Here is a 24,352-nt window from a genome sequence, read left to right as displayed (position 1 = left end):
AACTTACCAATTGGCAACAGCAATATCCAGGTGTACTAGACAGTAGCCTTCCAGCTATGGTGTTCACATTTCTGGAGGTATTTATGAATATGTTTTACATAGGGAAGGGGAGTTTGGGTTAATATAGTAGCTTGGTTAGGTTGAGTTAAGAGTGCTTCTGCTTGACTTTTCAGAAATATTTGGCTTCAGTATATCTGCATAGAACTTGTACCCCACACCCTACTCTTCTCCAGAGCACCAACATTTCTGTAAAGTCTGACACTTGCAGCCCTCAAGATTTAGATTCCTCCTTGATATTGATCTGTGTTTCCCCAATGCCTAAGAGAACTTACTCAACAGAAACTTATTTAGCACCTCCACACTTACCAGGCACTGTGATAAGGCACTGAACAAGACAGATCCAGCTCCTGTTCTCATAAAACTTCCATTTGATAGGGAGAATCAGATGAGTAAATACCTAAACCCAGTTTCAGCTGGTGTAAGATCAATGAAGAAAATAAAACAGGGCAATGGAGTAGAAAAAGATGAGAGTGAGTACTTAGATTGGGTGAACAGGGAAGGCTCCACTGAGGAGGAGTAATTTAAGCTTAAGCCTCACTCAGGGAAAAAAGTTTCCATTAAGAGAACAAGGGAGGAACATACCAAGAGGCGAAATGCAAGTTCAAAAGGCCTGCGGAGGAGCAAGTTTGGTTTGAGGAAGAAGCAGGGAGCCAGCCTGGCTTGAATCTAGGGCAAGAGGTGTCAGATGACATTGGAAAGGTAGAACTAGGAACAGAGACCAATTCTGTTATTTCACAGCTACCTCTTCTCATTGTGTCCTCACATGGTGGGTAGAGTAAAGCGGGGTGGGCAGCAATCTGGTGTCTCTCCTTGTAAGGACACTAATCTTATATAGGACTCACCCTATTACCTCATTTAACCTTAATTGCCTCCTGTAGACCCTGTCTCCAAATAGCCACATTGAGGTTAAGGTTTCAACAAATAAAGTGGAGGGAAGGGGCACACAATTCAGTCCATAGCACTACATAATCTTGATCAAACCCCTTTACTACTTTGGTCTTCATCCAAATCAAGGTTTCGCAGCTATAGCCAACAGGCCAAATCCAGCCAGCCTCTTATTTTTGTATATAAAGTTTTACTGGAACACAACGATGCCCCGTCATTACATATTGTCTATGGATGCTTTTGTACTCCAAGGGCAGAGTTGAATAGTCACAGCAGTGATTTAATGGCCTGCAAAGCCTAAAATATTTATTATCTGGCCCTTTACAGAAAAAGTTTGCTGACCTTTGACCTTTGACCCTGAAGACTTTCCTAGTTCTAACATTCTATGATCTTATTCATGTCATTAGCCTGAAATATCTTTTAGTTCGAGTCTTAAGATTCTTCAAAAGGCATTAGTGACCTAAGGATTATTTTAATAAGTATTAAATGCTTACATCGACAGAGGTGCTTTCATTAATCTCACATTGTAGCTAACCTCTGCACTATTATTAAGTGAGCTTAACTAGACATGGAACAAAGTCTTTCCATGTAGTAAATGCATTATATATCTCTATAGCCAAATATACTCTCATTAAATGATTGTTTTAGGTGCTCTGTTGAATGCTTAATGCAGCAAGAAAAAACAGAGAGAGCTAGAAACAAGTCCAGCTTCACCGGTTTCCCCTCTCTGCACTTGGATAGCCCTTCTAATCTGGACCACACAACTTGGCACAGAGATAGTGCCATTTTGAATTGTTTGTTATTTATGTCATTTGCATTAGCCTTGTACCCCGAGCTGGACAGTTCGTACTTTGGGGCCAGAGATTGTGCTTTCCAAATCAAAAAAAGCATAGAATTAAAGAGCTGGAAGAGATATTAGCACTCATAATCCAACCTTCTCACTTCCCAGATATATAAATTAAGATCCACACCAAACGAATATCTTCTCTTTTTAACTGTCATGATATGTATCAAGTGCTTGATTCAGAATTTCTATTTGGCAAGGGTTTGAAGAATGACTAGAGAAGGAAATTAGAAAAGTAAATAAGGAGGAAAAGAACATTTCCTGGGTCCTGACTAAAAAGGCTTTTGGTGGAGTGTTGTAGAAAACAATCTGAAGTCTACATTTTCATGTATCTCTAACTCAGCTTTTCTTAACATGTATTCTGTAGAGCAGCAACTCCAAGAGATGCTCCAAGAAAACATGATCCTATGGTTAAACAAGTTTGGAAACAGCCTCATACTGAACACCTCTCTTGGAGAACCACACGCATATCAGCATAGCGAGGCTCTGAGAAGCCTTGTAGTAAATGCACCTTTTTAACACTGAGATGCACAAACGTTTGGCAACATAACTACTTTTTTTCAAAGAACATCTATCAAACATATGAGAAAAAAGAATGAAATAGTGTTTCTCAGAAATCCATTTTAGAAAAAAATCTAGCACCCGTCCAATTCTACCTAAAAATACTTCCCAAAACAATTTCATTCATTTAACCATGTATTTCTCCCATTGTGTGCCATAAAGCTGAGGAGGGAAGAGGCTAGCTTTCTCTGTAAAAAACACCTTACATTGAGCAACCATCCCTTCCTTTACGGTGCGTTATGTAACTCCTGGATATATCAGGTGCAGACTCTGGACTGCCCAGGAATCCATCCTTGCTCGGGGCTTTCTCTCTGAGAGTGGCAGGTAGAGGAATTTCCCTAGGGAATTTCTCCTCTCTGGTTTTAGTGGTATTTGTAGAAAAGAAAGAATTATGCAAGTAACTTTTTGTGTGCTCTAATCCTTGGGATCTTTTTAAATATAGTAAATCTTAGGCCTAATTTCTAATTAAATTTGGTATAGTATCAGCTATAAACCTACTCATCTGATACAATTATCAAGGAGAAATGGTTTGGAAAAGCTAACCAGTTTCTAAATTTTAACTGACCATTTTAACCCCCTTAAGACTAATGCTTCTAATTTTTCCTACTTAGTATTATTTATTTATTTGTCTGTTTGTTAATAAAATTCTTATTTTGGCCCATATTAGAAATAAGTCTCATCTATTTTCTGTATTTTCTTGGGAGATCCAAGCCTGCTCACCTATTTTCTGTGCTCCCTGGAGAGATCTAAGCCTGCATTCTCCCCCAAATGTGGCCTTCCTGCTTGCCCGCCTGGACCTCTGACCTATCATCACCTAACAACTCAGAATGCACTGAATCTAAATTAAATCACTTTTACATATCTTTTTTAAACCCCACTTTCCATCCTCTGATTCTGTGATTCTTTCACAATGATTCTTTTCTCTCAGAAAATGAAAATCCCAAAGCTACTTAAAACCTCAAACCAGGCCCATGCCAGTATTTACTAAAGCTAAACATATACCCTCCCTATGGCAATCACTCCCTCCAATATATACCCAAGAGAAATGAGTGTGTTTACCCACCGGAAGACACATGAAAGAATCTTCATGACCATAACAGTCAAAAACTGCAAACAACTCAAATGCCCATCAACAGGTAAATATGTAAATAAATTATGGTGTAGTCACACAATGGAACACTAAACAACAATTTTTTTAAAAAGCATACTCCTAACACACACGACATGAACTATATTTGATAAACAAAGTCAGACCCACAAGAGAATGCATATGGATGGCTACATTCATATAAAATTCAGTTAACACTGATAGAAATCAGAGGAATGGTTACCTCTGGCACAAGTCCAGGAAGGGAAGGACAAGAAATTGGAATGAGACAAAAAGAACCTTTGTGAAGTGATAGATATTTCCATTTCTTAATTAGGGTGATGGTCATGTGGGTGCGTACATATGTAAAAAATATTTCAAGCTGTATACTTAAGACTAGTGTGCTTTACACACTTTATTATCGGTATGTTTCACCTCAAAAAAAGAGTTTTTTAAAAAGGGAGGGGGACTTGACCCATATCAGTAATACTAAACAGTTTGCATGTGAGTTCTGGCATCCTCAAAAAAATGTAAACAAAAAAATTTTGTGACACTAGTTCACTACTTCCAGTTAGTCTTTTTATAAAATATCTAACAGAACCTTGTTTTTGATGAAAAGGTTTTGTTTGTTGGTTGGTTTTTCTATTGTTAACACTCAATTTGTCTCACAGCTTCAGATGATCATCATCTTTATCTTCATTCAAGAAATTAGTGCATGTTCATGAGCTTGTCAAAATACTTACAATTTTTGTTATGTAGTCTTCAAAATCTGTACTCTGAATCACAGGTCCAAGAAGCTGTTGGCATGTAATAGAATGTTTACACTGGGAGGTATGTCAAAAATTAGTGGTCAACCTCATTTTACAGATTAAAATATGGGACCTATAGAAATCCAGTGATCTTCTGAAGGTTAAATCATTATTTAGTGGCAGAAGTGAGTGTAGAAAGCAGCTCTCCTGAGTCTCATTCTGATGCTCTTACTCTTATATCATTTTAACAATACAAACGTATCATAAAATTATTTAATCTTCTTAGAAACAAAGGGAAATACCCAAGGAAGACAAACTCAAACAAATCTGGGGCTAGTAAACCAGTGAATAGTTGGCCACTATTTAATAACAAGTGAACTCTTTTCAAGTCAGGCCAGTACACTGAATAGACTTTCACTCCCACAGATTACATAGATCTAAAACATTGATGCTCTTCAAAAGAAGTAATTATCTCCTCAGAATGACCACAATAATACTTTTCAATTAAAAATAATCCACTTGAGGGAGAGAAAAAAAATGGCGTAGATGATAGAGGCTCTGTTCATCCCTCTGGCAACCAAATCAAAGTTGTGATGGTAACAGGAGCAACAGCAAGGAAAAATCGCCTGGGATCTAGAGGAACAAGCCATTCAACTAGGGAGAAATCCAAGAAAACACCCTGCAACAGCAGAAGGAAGGACGGGGTGAGGACGTAGGGCTGATCCATCCAGAGTGGCTGAGTGAGACGGAGGCTGCAGCAGCAGCAGCAGTGGCAGAAGCCTCTTAAAGGGACCGCATCCAAGAGCAGAATTTCACAATGATGGACCTGCTAGCTCTTAGCACCAGTGCCGATTTGGCTGTGCGCAGTGGGCATCAGGGACTTCCAGGGAGACATTGTTAGAGTGAGAGCAAACCTTGCTCTGTACAGAAATGCCGACAGTATCCATTGTTCCATGTTGACCCCACTCCCACTATCAGTGCACCAGACACAGCACCGCCATAGCCATGAGGTCACCAAATTGGATAACGGAGGTCGTACCACCCAGAGGATTCCCTGAAACTCTGCCTCCCACAACTCGTAGCCCCACACAAGCCACATCCAGGTATATCCTCAGCAGGTCAGGTGCTCCTTGCTGAGCAGTACCTTGACTCACACTGGAGGCAGCTGGCCTCGGTTTGGCCTTTTGAGGCAACTATAAGCACAGCATCTATGGATTGCTTGTTGAATCTTAACAGGTGGCCCTGGAGAGGTAGAGGTTTGGGCTAAATTTAGCCTGCAGCTGAACGCCTCTCAGGACTGTGCCACGGGACGCCTACTTCACAAATCCACACTAATAAGACCAGGAGACTTAGGAGCTTTGCTTACATAGAAACAGACACAGAAAGGCAGCCAAAATGGGAAGACAAAGAAGCAGAAACCATATGAGAGGACAGAACAGAGATCCAGATATAATGGAGTCAAGTAATCTAACAGATGCAGAATTCAAAACACTGGTTATAAAGATGCTCAATGAACTTTTGGGAAGTGTAGATAAATTCAGTGAGAACTTCAACAAAGAGATAAAAAACATAAAAATGGAAATGGAAATTATAAAAGGGAACCAGTCTGAAATGAAGAACACATTATCTGACATGAGAAGTGTATTAAATGGAATAAACAAAGTGAATAAAAGAAAGGATCAAATGCCCTGTCTAGAGGATGGGAAAGCCAAGGACATGCAATCAGAATGGCAAGAGATAAGATCCCAAGACTAGAAAAATAATTTAAAGAGGATATGGGACATTATGAAGGCTCCAAATATTCATCTGATCAGAGTCACTGAAGAAAATCAAGATGCTGAACAGCTGTTTGAAGACATAATGATGGAAACTATACTACAAGTCTACAGTAATCAAAACAGCATGGTACTGGCATAAAAACAGATACATTGATCAATGGAACAGAATCGAGAGCCCAGAAATAAATCCATGCCTATATGCTCACTTAATGTATGACAAAGGAGGCAAGAATATACAATGGAGTAAAGACAGTCTCTTCAATAAGTGGTATTGGGAAAATTGGACAGATACATCGTATACAATAGACTCAAAATGGATTAAAGACTTAAAAGTAAGACACAAAACCATAAAACTCCTAGACGAAAACATAGGCAGTAAACTCTCTGATATTACTAACAGGGATTTCTTTTCAGATATATCTCCCTGAGCAAGGGAAACAAAAGAAAAAGTAAACAAATTGGACTACATTAAACTAAAAAGTTTTTGCATAACAAAGGAAACCATCAACAAAACAAATAACCAAATGACTGGAAGAAGACATTCACTAATGATACAAATTAAAACCACAATGCAGTATCACCTAGTACCTGCCAGAATGGCTTTCATCAATAAATCAAAGAACAAGTGTTGGTAAGGATGCAGAAAAAAGAGAACCCTTATACATTGTTGGGGGGATTGCAAATTGGTACAGTCACTATGGAAAACAATCCGGAGGTTTCTCTAAAGATTAAAAATGGACATACCTTTTGATCCGGCAATTGCACTTCTGGGTATTTATCCAAAGAAAACTAAAATGATAATTTGTAAAGATCTACACATCCCAATATTTATGGCAGCACAATTTACAATAACCAAGATATGGAAGCAACCTAAATGCTCATCAACAGATGACTAGATAAAGAAGTCATGGTTCATATATAAAATGGAATATTACTCAGCCATTAAAAATAATGAAATCCTACCATTTGCAATGACATGGATGGACCTAGAGGTTATTATGCTGAGTGAAATAAGTCAGACAGAGAAAAAAAAATATCATATGATTTCACTTACATGCAGAATCTAAGGAACAAAAAGAACAAACTAATTAAAAACTGACAAATATAAAGGACAATTTGGCAATGGATAGAGGGGATAGGGGTTGGGGCTGGGAGAATGGGGTGAAGGATTAAAAGAAGTACAAATTAGTGGTTGATAAATAGTCACAGGGATGGGGAGTATGGCATAGGGAATACAGTTAGCATTAATATATTGGCTAGGTGGAAAACCAGAGGAGAGAAGGGCAATTAGGGGGATTGTTTTATAAACTATGTACTGTATACTTAAAACTAATAAAAATAAATAGATAAATAAATAAAGTCACATACAATTAAAATATATATTTTATATATATAATCATATCCAATATATATATATAATTATATCCTATATATATGTATATATATATAGGATATAATTATATATATATATTGGATATGATTATATATATAAAATATATATATCATATCCAAGAAGCTCAACAAACTTCCAGTAGGATAAATCAAAGACATCCATATCTATACACATTATAACTGAACAACTGAAAGCCAAAGTGTACCATGCAGGACAGGAGAGAGGTAAAGGGTCTGGATTAGAGATGCATAGAGTTCTGGGAGAGGTGGGAGAATATACAATTTTAAAAGTTGGGTGGGTTCAGACTACCAAATAGTCCCAACTTAAAGTGATGAAGGCCCAAACTAGAATAGCAGCATTGAAAATGGAAAAGAAAGATAAAGTAAAACATTATAAATAGACCTGGAGACTGATCCCCTGGGTAGCATATATAATCTCAGTCACTGCAAGATGGCAGCTCCATTGGCAAAAGTAGGGAAATCAGGAACAGTTGGTTAGAAAAAGAAGGATTTAGGATCCGTGGAGCATGAAGCCCTGAACATACAAATAGAAACCACCAGTAACGGGTTGAAAATGTGGACTGAGAGAGACTGGGGAAAGGTTGCAGTCCAAGTTTACTCCTACTGTCCTGGAACCCCATCCAGCTCAGCATATTTCCCAGACAGCAGTGTCCCAGTTTGGGTGAGATGTCCCAGATTGGATGTATGGCCACCCTATCACTGAGGGAAAAGATAAGATTAAGGAAGAGCTCACAGGACAGGACATTGCTCAATGCTCATGGGTTTTTGTAAGGAGAGAAGGAGTAAAAGCCAGTTATGGAGGCAGGAAAACACAATCAGAGAAGTAGAGAAGTGTACTCAGAGACATGAAGGAAAAACATGACTGGGGATGATGGCCAGCTTTGAAGTGATCTTCAGAGAGCCAAGGAGAGTATATTCCATTGAGTTGTGGATTATTAAAGACTCGTATATTTTTTTAATTGTATGATTCAAGAAAGTAACGAGTTAGAAGATAGTTTGTTTTTTAACTTTTAACACTAAGCATGATTGCTGGCTACTAGGAGCTAGCAGAGATGAAGTAATAGAAGATGAAACTAAAAGCCAAGATAATGAAAAGAGTGAGGTCTCATGGGAGGTCAAGACTGCAAGGAGGGAAACAGCAGAGATGGGAATTAAAGCACCATGTAAATGGTTAACTTTGAAAAGTCAAGGAACTTTTCTTAAGAATAGATGAAGGCAGAAAATGTTTACAAAAATGAGAGGTTGTGGTAACATAAAAAAGAAGAGAAAATAAAGGTACTGTCACTCTCTAATGTCATAAATGGCCTTTACTTATCTAGTGTAGCCATGCCTGCCCACTTGGATCCAAATAAGAGAACTGCCACCAGTTCTCTTATTTCAAGCAAGTTATTTGACCACTCTGTGCTTCCATTTCTTCATCTGTAAAATAAGGATTTGTAAAATCACGAAGTTGAGTTTATACAAATGAAGGTGCTTACAATAGTTACACTAAATTGTTATCTACACAGTATTGTTTATAGCCATATTGCCTTACACGATCATTGGAGCTCTCTAAATGTTCTATGAAAGGATGAAGTCAGAATCAAGATAATCTTCTGAGGATGTGAGGATGTTGTTGAACAATAACAATCAAGAAGATAAGAAGTCTAGAATTCTACAGGCAAAATTAAAGTGACTAATAATTGAGGTCCAGGTTAATGGGGAGCCAAAAGGAAGCTGATAGTGATTAGAAGTGATAAGGATGAAGAGAAGTTTGGGTAGTTGCAAGGGATTGTGAAGGAAAGAACAGAACAAGCTAAATGATTAACTCTTCAATATTCCCACATAATGAAATGCCTTAGTTATCCTCACAGTGTCTGGGAGACCCTGTTGGGAGATCCCATTACAGAAAAGCATTAGCCAATAATGCATGCACACATAGAACCCAGCTAGCATGCTGGAGGGATGTGAGAAACACACGGAGGACAGATGAACTGTCCCTGACAAAGTCATCCTAGACCTATCAGCCGTCAGCCTACCCACCAGCTAACCACACAGATGCATAACAGACCCCAGTCGAGATCAGCAGAACCACCCAGCTGACCCTTTAACTCATGAGATATAATAAACAGTTATTGTTTTAAGCCACAAAGTGTTGAAAGTATTCAGCAGCAATACTGATCCACTTCCCAATTGCTTTCAAATCCCCATCAGCTGCATTAGACTAGCAGCGCCTTCACACCACATCATAATCTGCATTTTGCAATGCAGAGCATATGTGGCCATATGTGTCAGCACTGCTGGGAGAACACTGAAATAAGTGAAACTCTCTCCTGTCTGCTCTTTACCTTTAATTACATTGGGAGAAAGAAAAGAAAGTTAAAGGCAGCATGAGCTACCACGACTAACCGTGCATTGCAAAAGGAACCATTTGGCTTGACTGAACACTTCCAAACAAGTTTCAGCTCCTAAGTATTTTAAACACAGTAGAAAACAATATAAATAATGTATGTGTGTGTGTGTGTGTGTGTGTGTGCATATATACATAGATATGCATTTATATCTATATGGCTCTTAATGAATCATTGCAAGAGACATTTTGAATGTTAAAATGGTGTGAATTTCCACACTCCTTCTATCTGGCTTTCCAGGCACCAGTTTCATCAATCTCTAAACCCTGACACCAGGCAGTTCATTGTTTTTCAAATTTATGACATTTTTCAGTCCATTGTTTTTAAACTGTCACCCTCAGTGGGTTGCTGGCACAACTCATTGCTACTCTCAGCTCCCACGGAGCTCATCGCCTTAGGAGTGATGTGTTAGCAAAATTTTCGGTTGACTTATCTCCAGGATGGTAAATCCTCTCTGTGTGCTTTCTCTGGTGACATCATTAATATTGTTCTCCACCCTCATTCCAAACAGAAATAATTAAGGTTGTGGTTGTCCATCTTAAATACGGATAATGAAAATGAGGGAAATTGAAAATAGAACCAGTCATTCTATCCAATCTCTTGGTGGGATGGACGACCTACTCTCACCCAGACACTCAGAATATGCTATTACTGCAGAAATGTCCCTAATATTGCAGCATCTATCTAGTCTCTTGAGAAACTATTCTGTATTTGATTCTCAGTTTAAAAAGGCTTATTTTGATCTGTTGAATTTTCTCATTTGTTTCCCAAAATGCATGATTTGTGGATTTTTATTCTCATCTCAGAGAAAATCTTGATTTCTCCTAGGGTTTTCAAAGTAACTACATGGGGTTCAAAGAACACGGAAGTTAGTTTCTCCTCTCTGGACTCTGTTGGGCACTGGCATAGGGTGGAAAATATGCCTGGATGCAGGAATCAGAAAACTATCAGAAAAACTAATCAGAGTCCAGCTGACTCTATCCCTAATTAGGGGTGTGGCCCTGCACAAGTCATGACCATGTCTGATCCTCAGGTGGCTCATCTACAAAATGAAGATTTGGATGATTTCTAAGGCTCCTTTGGCACTGAAAGGCACTTAAATTATCTGCAGATTTTTATATTTCCTTCTGCTATAGAACAGATGTTCCTTGACTTAAAATGGGGTTACATCCCAATAAACCTATCGTAAGTTGAAAATACTGTAAATTGAAAATGTATTTACTACTACACTGTAGAAAGTCGGTTGTTTACCCTTGTGATCATGTGGCTAAGAGATGCAGCCCACTGCCAGTGGGCAGGATCAGGAAAGATTATGGTACCACCTATCACTAGCCCAGGAAAAGATCAAACTTCAAAACTCGCAGTACAGTTCCTACTGAATGAGTATAGCTTTGGCACTATCGTAAAGTCAAAAAATCATGAGTCAAACCATCGTAAGTCTGGTATCATCTGTATATGCTTATTTCAACATTTATGGTGTTACTAATCTGTATATTTCCTTATCTAAATTGTACACCTGTATAGAATTCTCATGAATATATTTTTAGTTCCCCATTCCATCTTGGGGTTGGAAAGATTTGAAAAGTAATTAGGTAATTCAATTATCCAACAAACATGTATTGATCATTTATTATGTGCCAGGCCCTAAGCTAGGGGCTTGGGAAAATGAAATGAAAGTGATTATAGTACTGATGTAACTAATTATTTCTTTACAAAAACATTAAGTGAGAGACTTGTACGCAGCTCAGCCTCAACCCAAAGCACACATCTAGTTTAAGAAAATGTTTAATTCAACAGATAACTATTATACAAGATTCAGAAAGAGGCTAAACTACTTTATTAAAATGACTGTATTGATAATACATATCCTCCAGTTCATCCTAAAGAGATAGAATGAAAATGATTTGAGTTAGAGCATTAATTAAATTGCCAAGCAGTGTCTGGTATAGTAGAAAAGAGCTATTATAATTTTTATCTTCCTATCCCTCCTTCATCTTTCTACCTGCTTTTTCCTAGAATTAATCTGACTTCTCTCTCACTACTCCTATCTCAGCTGTACTCAAAGGATCACTATTGAAGCAGCAGAATCACCAGTCATTTTCTCCATCCTGGCTTTCCACAGTGATAAAAGACAACTGCCTTCTTTAATCCTAACTCAACCACTTCCTATCCTTTGCTCAGTACATGCTAAAGCCAAAATGACCTGGAAACCAAGTAGATGATAGGAAATCTGCTATTACCCATAGTTTGCTGCATTTTAAGAAACCTACAGAAGTCCTGATATGAACCAAGAAGCCCAATAACTCACATTGGCAGAAAAAGTCTACATCTGTCATTCTCTACTCCTTGACAAGTCTTGATAAGATGGAATTTGTTTTGTGATCACATTTTACAAAAAAGATTTTCCTCTGTGTTTTTGTTGCTCCAACTAATTAATTAAGAATGCAACTCCAATCTCTAGCCCACCTTCCCCCAGGAACTAAGTCTTCGAGAAAGAAAACCATAGATAACTTGCTTTTTCAAGTACAATAAAGATTCATTAGTGGTGGTGTATAAGTCATTAGAAAGGGTAATTTACCACACAAAAAAGAAATAATTTTAACACCTATAGCACCTGGTATTCCTAGATGGTCTCCCATCCAAGTACTAACCAGGCCCAAATCTGCTTAGCTTCCGAGATCAGACAAGATCGGTCATGTTCAGGGTGGCATGGCTATAGATAAGAAATCGTTTAAATGGCTTTAAAACACAGTATTTGGGGGAGAAAACCCCTTAAATTTTATTCAGTAGTCTAATTACTAGTAGTAATATCGGTATTGTTATTTTTAATTTTTTAAATAGTATGATAATGCTATAAAAAAAAGTATGTTGTTGTCACTAGAAATTAAGATTTTCACTGTAAGAAAAAAAGAGACAAGTGTCTAATTTTTTAAAGGAAAAACTCTATAACGTCAAATTTGAATTGAAAATTTCAGAATGAACTCATGAGGTTTTTTTAATACACATTTCCTAGCTCTTGTCTACCAAAAATGCTTAGAAGTGGTAACAACCCAGTAATGAGAATTCCTACTGACCATATTCAGGACTCAAATATTACAAACCACTTAAAAGAACCAGGACTCCTTAGAGATAAAACTGATTCCAGGCCTGGGGCAGGAAATTATACAAGATGAGCTAAGAGCATTTTGTTGCCCTGGAAAGCAAGGAAGTCATCAAAGTTTAAAGGAACTTAAAAGGTCACAGAAACCAACTTAAGGGGACTCCCACTGGCCAGAGATGAAACAATTTGAATATCAAAATGAATAATAATTGCAATTGGTTGAAATACACTGACTATATAAAAATCCATGATGAAGATTTTTAAGGGACAAAAAAAAAACTTTGAAGAGAATGAATTTAGAATTTCTCTTGCTCTTTAAAAAAATAAAACTTTATTTCAGAATACCAAATGGCTCCAGCTGATGAGAGAAGTCTTCTTTATAGAAGAATTCCAACTAATAAATGTAGCAGGAATTACAGCATTAGAAAATCACCATTTTGCAACTCCTAATGGAAAAATCGTTTGGGCAACCATCAATAGTTGCTTAAACAAATAGGTAAAAGGATAATGATAACTGATATTCACAGGGTACCAAAATAACACCCCACTGATTATTTTCTGGACATAAAGGGGAAAATGCGACTTTACAATAGAAGGATCAGATGATCATTCTTTGCAACCTTAAAACTAGAAGACAACATATGCCTCCTGATAGGTTATATTATGAAGTACCCAGCTCCACCTACGAAGTATTCTTGTTGAAAATGTTGAATCTGAACTTAGTCAAGACTGTATATCTAATTTTCAGTTTATGGGAAATACAAAGGAAAGGAGAACAGATTAAATGTCATCATTCAGAAGCAATCAGACAAATCAGAATGAGGGATATTTTCCATGACAACTAACCTGGTCTTTTCAACAAGTCAATGGCAGGAATGAAAAGGGGTGTGCTAAAAATTTTAAAAGACTCAGGGGACACAACAATTAAATGTTTGTACCTCATATGAATTCTGACTCAAACAAACCAATTGTTAAAATAAAAAAGGACACTTTAGGGAAATTCAAATATGGATTGGGTATTAAATGACATTAAGGAAATACCACTAATTTGTTGGGCATTATAATGGCATAGTGGTTAAGAAAAAAAAAGGTCCTTATTTTTAAAGATATATAAATACATTGAAATATTTAGAGGCAAAAAAGATCAGATTATCCAGGGTTTGCTTTAAAAATCTTCAGCCAAAGAAAGAAAAAGCAAATATGTTAATAATTGTTTAAGATGATTAACATAATTTTTTAAATTTTTTTATATTTGTATTTTCTAATAAAAACTTTTTTAAAAAAGTTCTTCCAATATGATAAAAAACAAAGCTCATTGCCTCCTGGAGACTTCATGAAGACTATAATTACTTTTGCTATAGGGAAATGACCATTGGCTTTCAGTATCTCTCCAGAAGCATCTGAAGTCTGAATTTCATGGTGGAGATTTTGGTATTCGCTATTGTTTTTCTAAAATTGAGTATTATATTTCTTCTGAAATCTTTTCTATAAGACCTATACCAACTGTCACCTCCTCCACTAAATCTATTCATTCATTTAACAAATAATTATTGGATGACCTCAAGGTGCTGGATCCTGTGATATACACAAGAGATATTGTGGAAGCAATAAGGACAAGCTCTTGACTCTCTCTGAGCTGACACTCTGTGTGACAGAGACTAGAAAAGAGGAAATTATGGCGCATAAAGAAGTATGCAGTGATAGGGAATCTGGAAGATACCATAGGACAGGGACCTAACTCAGTCTTAGAAGGGATGACTTGTGCAATGAGACGTGGAGAGCTGGTATGAGTGAGCCAAGGTCAGGAGACCAAGAGTAGTCCAGACATGGGGAGCAGCATGTACAAAAGAACAGAAGTAAATGAGAACAATGCATGTTCTTGAAAACAGTAATGGTTAATTTCATGTGCCAACTTGACTGGACCACAGGGTTCCCAGATATTTGGTCAAACATTGTTATGGGTGTGTCTACAAGAGTGTTTCTGAATGAGAGTAACATTTGAATTGACAGACTGAGTAAAGCAGATTGCTCTCCCTGGTATGGGCACTCCTTATCCAGTCAATCAAATATCTGAACAGAACAAAAAGGCTGAGTAAGATGAAATTTTCACCTGCTTGACCAGGTGAGCTGGGAAGTCGGTCTTCTCCTGCCCTCAGATTGGACCTTACACCACCACCTATCCTAGTCCTCAGGCCTTTGGATTCACACCACTGGCTTCCCGACCCTCCAGCTTGCCAACCACAAATCTCGGGACTTCTCAGCCTTCATAATCATGTGATCCAATTCCTTATAATAATATCCTTTAACAATAATTTACTATTATATATAATACACATGTGTGCACTTTTAGTTTCCTTGGAGAACCCTGACTAATGCAGAACTAAAAACATTTAATAGGACTAGCACATGAAGTATATATCTGGGAATGAGAAAGGTGGAGGGAAAGAGAAATTGGAGGATTAAGCAGGAGTTCATATACTGAACACTTTGTCTCAATGAAAATGAGAAGTCATGGGAGGATTTTAAGCATGATCAGATTTGCATTTAAGAACGAATGTACTGGCTGTTCTGCGAAGAGTAAATTGAAAGGAGACAGGAGTCAAGGGACCAGACAGGAGGTTGTCACAATATTCCAGCCAATAACTTCTTTCCATAGCACCCTTATCGAGGCATTTGGAAGCTCCTTCATGGCCTTATCCTTCTCGCCTTGAAACACAGATATTTATGCGCATGTTTTCTCTCTTCTGCTAGAACAGGATTCTTAAGAGTGAGAACCAAGTCTCGCCTTTATTTACCTCACATAGCCTATAACAATAGCTAGCATTGAACACTTAGGATGTGCCAAGCATGTTATATATGCAATGTCTAATTCTCACAATAATCATACAAGGTAGCTATTATCCCCCATTTACCAATGAGTATATATTAGGTATTTTCCCAGGCTCATACAGCTGGTAAATGGTGGAGTTTAGATTTCCACCCAAGTCTGCCCCCTCCAGATCTCATGCTCTTTCCACTATATGATGCTCTCCCTGAACAGTGCCTGCCCGTTGTAACTGATCAGTAAACACATGTACAGTTGAGTTGCAAGATGTCTGAGTCCAATCTTATTAAACTATAGATTTTTCTTTTCATGTGTGCTTGCCTACAAATGGGTGGGAAAACAAGTTACCCATATTTTAGTTTTTTTATTTCTAGACTCTAGCAGGGATCTTTTTTATTCCCAAGGGAATGTAAAGGTACATTTGGAGGATATTCTATATAATAGGATAAGTAGCGACCTGACTTGACTGGTGATTTCAGAAGAAGAGGTAGAATAGGATGCTAGAGCCAAAGAGGAGAACCAAGGCTGGCCAAGAGCATCAGCAGCAGGCTCTGGTGCAGTTCGAGGAAACATTAAAAGCTGGCATCATTCTCCGCTTAATCCATAATGCGACTGAGCCGCAACCCCAGTGGTTTTAAAAAACAAGAATCAGCAGAATTTTGCAACTTTAATAGAATGTATAAGCAACTAAGAGTTTCAGGGAAGCCTTCATTTCATTACCTCAGCAGTCATATACTGACCTTGTGGCTGCTCTTTGGAAAAAAACGCTTTTATGTTTTTTCACATGAGTGAAATTAACATTTTTCCCTTCGTAGCATAAACTCGTGGTAAATGAATGCTTTAATAGATTGCAAGCAGTTTTTCAATGTCACACATCTATAACAGTGTTATGGAACAAAACTAATTGTTGTCTGTATTGGAGGCAATTCTATTCACAGCAAGACAAATTGGATTTCTAAACTGTGATTTCTATTGTGTTACCTCTGTGTGTCATGAAAGTTATCCTGATGTGCACAGCAGTCAGGCTACTTACTTATACAGTGAGGTCCAGCTTTATGCTGAATCCATCATCTTTCCCTTCCAGAGGGAGGACAGAAGCACAACAGAAGCATAATTGTACACCATATCTAATGGAATGGGTTAATAAGGATACACTACTCTAAATATCAGTATGAACATTCAAAGACTAGAAGAAAATAATCCATTCCTTAAGAGGATTAGATAGCACTGTGAATTATTCAATTTATCACTGTGGAGTTTGTGCATATGTGAAGCTTTTTATCTTTCTTTTTCTTTTTTTAAATAATACTTTTTAGATATATGCATATACATAACTATTTCAGAATATAAACCACCATCAATAAAACAATTCTATCTTTCAATTTGTAAACTGAGACTCCACTAATCTTAACTTTTAAGATATTGGGCAGTGTCTTGGATGGCACTTTTATAGTCTATAAAAAGATGTGATAAGTGAATTAAGAGAACAAATAGTTGTGGAAAACAAGATGGAAAGTGTATATGTTTACACTGTTATGATTAAAAGGCAAACTTGAGGCAGTAATGCTTAAGACCGTGGACTCTAGAGCCAGTGCTCCTGGGTTCATATCTTGTCTCACCATTGTTGTGACCTGGACAAATTACTTAACCTAACTTGCCTCAGTTTTCTTATCTGTAAAATGAAGATCACAATAGTGGTGCTCTCCATTTCACAAATATATACTTTTAAAAAACACACTTCATAACAGATTGTCATGAAAGCCAGAGTTAACAACACAGTTAGAAAAGTTCGTGGCATATAATACTCAGTGGTATAAATTTATTATTGTTGTTGTTCTTGTTGTTGTTGTTGTTGTTGTTATTTATTATTATTATTATTATTATTATTATTATTATTATTATTTGGAAGCATCCTTTTCTTAAACAAATAAGTGATGAACTAATCATAGTTCTTAGTAATTCCAGCAGATTCCTTAGAATCTCTAGAAGGCAGTTAATGTATTGCCTCAGTCACATTACTAGGCACCTTTGAAAGCAAGAAAACTGCATTCCTTTATTTAAAAAAACTTTCTGTAATTCAGTTTTTCCCACAATTATTTTTTATTGTTCTTATTTTTTTATATTTAAAGTAAAACTGGGCTGTCCAGCCAGTACCTGGGCCTCGCTCCTTTATGTTCAGTCAAATCCTTATAGAATCTTGGATAATATCACCAAGTGCAACATTGTCCACTGTGAGGACACAAGATAAAATTCCTTTGTTTTTGACATGGGTCATTTAAGTATATCAGAAATCATACTTACATTTTATTTGTTAAATGCTAACAGGAAAGGGGACATTAGACTCTAGTCTGTTTCAGAAAGAGGTAACATTAAAAAAGAAAGAAAATGTGACATTTCCATCTGAGAGATATGTGCATTGAAACACCTGAAGGTGGGCAAATAGGCAAACAGAAGAGTACAGAAGGGGAAAGAGCAGAGACGGGTGCCATAGATGCAGCTCCGAACTTACTGTGGGTCTCAGGAGAGGGGAGAAACCAGATTGCAACAGCATACTTTACAGCCATGAGAAGCAGAGAGGTGGAATAAGCATTCCTGCCTAAGGGGTCACACATACTATGGCTGACCCCAGTGACTAGGGCAAAAACAGAACACAGAGGTGCGGCAGCTATGGTCTAGCAGCCACCATTACCAGGTAGAAAACAAAGTGACAGAGTCTGGCCACCTCCCCTCACCTCCCAGGGTTCCACAAGTGAGTGTCAGGTTACGGATTATACTATCTGCAGTCCTGAGAACTGGAGAGGCAGAAGCATTCCTCCCTGAGCAGCAGGTGCACACTGTAGCTAATCCCAGTGACAGGTAGAGATACAGAGGTGTGGCAACTGAGGTCTGGCATCCACCATTACTGAGAGGAGTAGGTCTCTCCCAGCCAACCTTGCCCTGACTCATCTCAGCTGAGCCTGGCAGAGGCACCTGGGACACCTTGGGCAGCACAGCACAGCACTGCCAGCAGCATCTGGTTTCACAGCAGCATCTGGGATTTCACAGCTTCGGAACCCCATCACTCACCACATTCTCCCACGGGGGTGGTGCCATGAGACCATGGTGACCTGGTCACAGAGGAGATGTCCACCTCCCCAGGGAATAGAGGGCATTTTCCACCACCCTGCAGAAAGCCCAGAAGCCAGAGGAATGCAGGAGAAAATAAAAACTTACACTTGAACCCCACCTACTGGAAAACAAAAGAAAGATCTCTTCTTATCAACCTGCTAAACTGAGAACTGCTAAACACTTTTAAAAAGCAGATTTCATTCCCACAAATGTCTAGGCAGAGAAATAATCCATCAAATACCATGAATAACCAAGGTAACAAGGCAGCTCAGATAAAAAAGTAAAAAATCTCCAGAAAATAAACTTAAAGACATGGAAATATGTGATTTAAATGACAAATATTTCAAGATTGCAGTTCTGAAAAAAACTTAATGAGATATGAAAAAACTCAGATGAGCAGTTTAATGAACTCAGAAATAAAATCAATAAACAAAAGGAGTACTTTACAAAAAGATTAAAACTTTAAAAAAAGACCAAATAGAAATTATGGAACTGAAGAATTCAATAAAAGAGATGAAAAATGAACTAGCAAGCCTAGGAAGTAGATCTGACCAGATGGAGGAAAGAATTAGTGAAATCGAAGATAGAAATATAGAAATGATGCAGATGGAAGAAGAGAGAGGCTTGAGAGTGAAAAAATAAAAAATAAAAAAACTCTATGAAAAATATCTGACTTCATCAGAAAGAGCAATGTAAGAATAGGTATATCAGAAGAAGAGAAGAAAAAGGGTACAGAGAGCCTATTCAAACAGTCAACGAGAACTTCCCAAACCTATGGAAAGAACTGGATCCTTTAATCCAAGAAGCAAACAGAATACCTAATTATCTCACTCCAAAAAGACCTTCTCCAAGGCACGTTAAACTATCAGGAATTAATGACAAAGAAAGAATCCTCAAGCAGGGAAAAGAAGATGATAACCTATAAAGGAAATCCCATTAGACTATGATGGGATTTTTAAACAGAGACTCTACAAGCTACTAGAGAGTGGAATCAAATATTCAAACTACAGAAAGAGAGAAAGTATCAGCCAAAAATAATATTTCCAGCCAAGTTATCGTTTGGTTGGGTTTTGTTTTTTGATCCAATCTGCAACTCTGTACCTTTTATTGGTGAGTTCAGTTCATTTACATTTAGGGTGATTATTGAAATACAAGGTCTTCTTATAGCCATTTTATCTTTTGCTTTCTGGTAGCTCAGTGTTTCCATTGCTTCCTTGTCCTTGTGTTTCTGTTTTCTTTATTTTGGTTGGCTTCTGTGGGTTTTCCCTCTGGTTCTTCTTGTTTTATGTTATATACTTCAGTTCTGAATCTTTGGTGTGTGGTGACCATTATGAATATGAAGAGGATAGTTATAATATATACAATCGTCCATTTTCTTCCGTGCATGCCTTATCTCTATTCCCCTTGGCAAATTTGGATCTTTAAATCCTCCTCTTTTCAGTCACTGTTATCTCAATTTGTCCCTATGTAAGCTGAATGTTTATTACTATCTTGCTATAGTAATTCTTTTTATTGTTTAAGCTTATAATGCCCTGTTCTTAGTAAGGGTTGCACTCCTCTGCTTCTATTTGCCTGATAGTCAACTTACTCCTAATTATGTATATTTTTTTGTTATTTTGTTTTAGGTGAGCTGACCCCTTTCAGTATTTTCTATAGTTCAGGCTTCATAGTGGAGAATTCCTTGAATTTTTGTATGTCTAGAAAGGTCTTAATTTCTCCTTTATATCTAAAGGAGAGCTTACCTGGATACATTATTCTAGGCTGGTAGTTCCTTTCACTTAATATTTTGAATATTTGATTCCACTCCTTCCTGGCTTGTAAGGTCTGTGCTGAGAAGTCCAACGATAATTTAATGGGTTTTCCTTTATAAGTTACCATTTTCTTCTCCCTGGCTGCCCTGAGAATTCTGTCTTTGTCATTGATTTTCGATAATTTTAATACGATGTGCCCTGGTGAAGACCTTTTTGGGTTGAGGTAATTGGGTGTTCTGTTAACTTCTTGAATTCCAAGCTCCAGCTCATTCCTTAGATTTGGGAAATTCTCAACTATTTGTCTGAAAACTCCTTTTCCTCTCCTTCGATAATGCCTATCATTTTTACGTTTCCTCTCCTGATGGTATCAGCTAGTTCTTGAATTTCTCTTTCATTATTTTTCATTCTTCAGTTTCTCTCTTCTTCCTTCTAATTTATTTGTAGATCTCTGTCTTCAATATCATTGATCTTTTCCTCCATTTGGTCGACTCTATTTCCCAAGCTTGCTATTCATTTTTCAACTCTTGCAGTGTGTTTTTTATCTCCAGAAGATCTATTCTGTTCTTTTTGAGGGTTTCAATCTCCTTCCTCAGCTCATTGAGGTGTTTTTTCAATTCTTGAAATTGTTGATATGACTAGTTTTGGAATTCACTGAGTTTTTTCAAAAGTACCATCCTAAATTCTCTCATTTAAGTCACTTATTTCTATGTCTGTAAGCTTATTTTCTGGAGATTTTTCTCTTTCTTTCTAAGATGACTTGTCACCTTGGTTATTCTGGTGTTTAATGGACTATTTCTCTGCCTGGGCATTAATGGAAGTGTATTCTGCTGTTTTTCCAGAAAGATTTATTATATAAAGGTCTCTCTTTAGCCTGTTGCAAAGAAGGCGCTTTTCTTTTGGTTTCCAGTAGGTGGCATCTAAGCCTCTTGGATCTCTGCTTATATAAAGCCTTAATAATGCTTTTTTAATTTTTGTGTAGATATTTAATCACACTCACTACCCTCAGTCTCAGTCCCTGTCAGTATTAGCGACAGTTTTGGTAGTTTTTGCTCAGATTCCCTTGGGCTCTGCGGTGATTGGTCTCAGAAGGCATGGGGGGAGGGGCCCTCTGGATTGGGAGTTGAGGGCTGTGGCTCAGCCTCGGTTTTGCAACTGAGGCTCGTAAAAATCAACTGATGTATCTCTGCCATCCCGCTTCTCTGCTTTCTGCCCTGATGGCTGCATGGAACTCACAACTCTTCCAGGCAGAGCTGTTCAGAGAACTCACACACCTTCTCCTCTCCCCCTCCTCCTACAGGGCTCTCCGGCAGCTGCAAGAGGCAGCTTTTTTATTTCTCCCAGTCCACCACCTGATAACCTGGGGTTCTGACCTGTGGTGGCTCTTATGCGCAGATCCATGCTCAGACATGCTGGTGTGCAGTTTGGTGTTTTTTGTTAAGTTTTAGATGTTCAACTTATTGTTGTTTCAAGGGGAGAGATCTGGGGACATCCCTCACTCCACTATGTTTCTCCAAATTTCGCGAAGTTATCCTTTGGATATAAAGCAGAAGTAAAGACTTTTCCAGACGTAGAGAAGCTGAGGCAATTTACCACCACAAGACTTATATTAAAGAAATACTAAAGGGGGTTATTCTACTTGAAACAAGAAGACAAAAGGATACAAAACTATGAATAAGATAACTAATAAGCAGAAGTAGGAAATTGCAACCCTTATTCAGAATATGCTGTTATATACTTAAATATAATATAAAGATTAAAGGAGGTAAAAGCATTTTTAAAAAAGAGGAGAAGACAATAGCTACTGTACTTTAGAAATGAACTCACAATATAAAAAGGGATAATTTGTGACAATAATAACAAAAGGGAAGGTGGTAAATGTCTGACTTTTCACAGGGGAATAGTGATAAGATGCATTCAGAAGGAAAAGGACTACTGTATACATGAAACTTTCTTTTGCATAAACAAAAGGTAACCACGCAAAAATAATCTAGATCTGAGACAATAACAAAAAAAGAGGAGACAGAGGTAAAAAATCATGGAATATCAGGAAACTAAAATAATAGAAATACGAGAGAAAAGACAAAAATGGAGACCAGAAAACAAATGGAGACCAGAAAACAAAAGAAAAAAATGGAGACCAGAAAACAAAAGATAAAATGACTTTAGGAAATTCTTATACACCAATAATTAGTCTAAAATGTAAATGAATTGACTCACCAATAAAAAGTCACGGAGTAGCAGAATGAATCAAAAAACAAAACCCAACCATTTCCTGCCTTCAGGAAACACATCTCAGCTACAAGGACAAATATTGATTCAAAGTGAACGGGTGGAAAATGATACTCCAAGCAAATGGCATCCAGAGAAAAGTGAATATAGCTGTATTTATGTCTGCCAAGGTAAAAAAGTTAAAAATAAACAAAAATGGACATTCTATAATGATAAAGGGGCTGATACGTCAAAAAGACATAACACTCATCAATATATAGGCACCCAATCAGGAAGTACCAAAATATATAAACAACTACTGACAGAACTAAAGGTTCTAACAAAACACAATTATAGTAGGGGACCTAAATACTCCCATTGACAGCTATGGGTAGATCATCCAAATAAAATCAATAAGGAGATATTGGCCTTAAATGACACATTAGGTCAAATGAATATAATCTACATTTACAGAGCCTTTCATCTCAGGCCACCAGATTATACATTCTTCTGTAGTGCACACAGAACATTCTCAAAAATAGACCATATGTTGGGACACAAAACTGGCCTCAACAAATTTAACAAGATTGAAATCATACCAAGCATAATCTCTAGTCACAATGCTTTGAAATTGGAAAACAACTGCAAAAAGAAAGTGGGAAAAATCACAAATATGTAGAGATTAAAAATATACTACTAAAGAACAACTGGGTCAAAGAAGAAATAAAAGGATAGATCAAAAGATACAAAGAGATAGATGAGAATGACAATACGACATATCAAAACTTTGGGGTTACAGCAAAAGTGGTAATAAGAGGGAAGTTTATAGCATTACAAGCCTATCTCAAGAAACAAGAAAAATACCAAGTAACCTAACATTACAACTTAAAGAACTAGAAAAAGAAGAACAATTGAAGCCCAAAGTCAACAGAAGGAAGGAAATAATCAAAATTAGAGCAGGATTAAATGAAATACAGAACAAAAAGACAATAGAAAAAAATTAATGCAACAAAGAGCTGGCCCTTTGAGATTAATAAAATTGACAAACCCCTGGCTAGACTCTCTAAGGAAAAAAGAGAAAGGACACAAATCAAAAAAAAATCAGAAATGAAAGAAAAGTTACAACAGATGCCTCCAAAATTCAAAGGGTCATACAAGAATATTATGAAAAATTATATGACACCAAATTTAATGGACAATTTCTTAGAAATATATAACCTTCCTAGACTGAATCACAAAGAACTGGAAAGTCTAAATAGAGCAATCAACAGTAAGGAAATTAAAACAATCATCAAAAATCTCCCAAAATGTATAAGTTCAGGACCAGATGGCTTTGGTAGTGAATTCTAACAAACATTCAAATAAGATTTGATACATACCCTTCTCAAATCCTTCCAAAAATTTTAAGAAGAGGTAATATTTCCTAACTCATTTTATGAAGCCAACATTACCCTAATACAAAAGCCTGGCAAGGATAATGCAAAAAAAGAAGACTACACACCAATATCTCTGATGAATACAGATGCAAAAATCCTAAACAACATACTAGCAAATCAAGTACAACAATACATTAAAAGATTATACATTACAATCA

General features: G+C 37.2%; 1 pseudogene; it reads right to left on the bottom strand.

Annotated features, from left to right (window-relative positions):
* Positions 1–12,369: 12,369 nt before the first annotated feature.
* LOC120605194 (uncharacterized) lies at positions 12,370–12,488 on the bottom strand (annotated as a pseudogene).
* Positions 12,489–24,352: the final 11,864 nt, after the last annotated feature.

The sequence above is a fragment of the Pteropus medius genome, unplaced genomic scaffold (assembly GCF_902729225.1).
Source record: "Pteropus medius unplaced genomic scaffold, Ma_sr-lr_union100, whole genome shotgun sequence".
NCBI lineage: Eukaryota > Metazoa > Chordata > Mammalia > Chiroptera > Pteropodidae > Pteropus > Pteropus medius.
The sequence above is the reverse complement of the archived record's forward strand: the minus strand, read 5'-3'. Positions and strand labels throughout refer to the sequence as shown.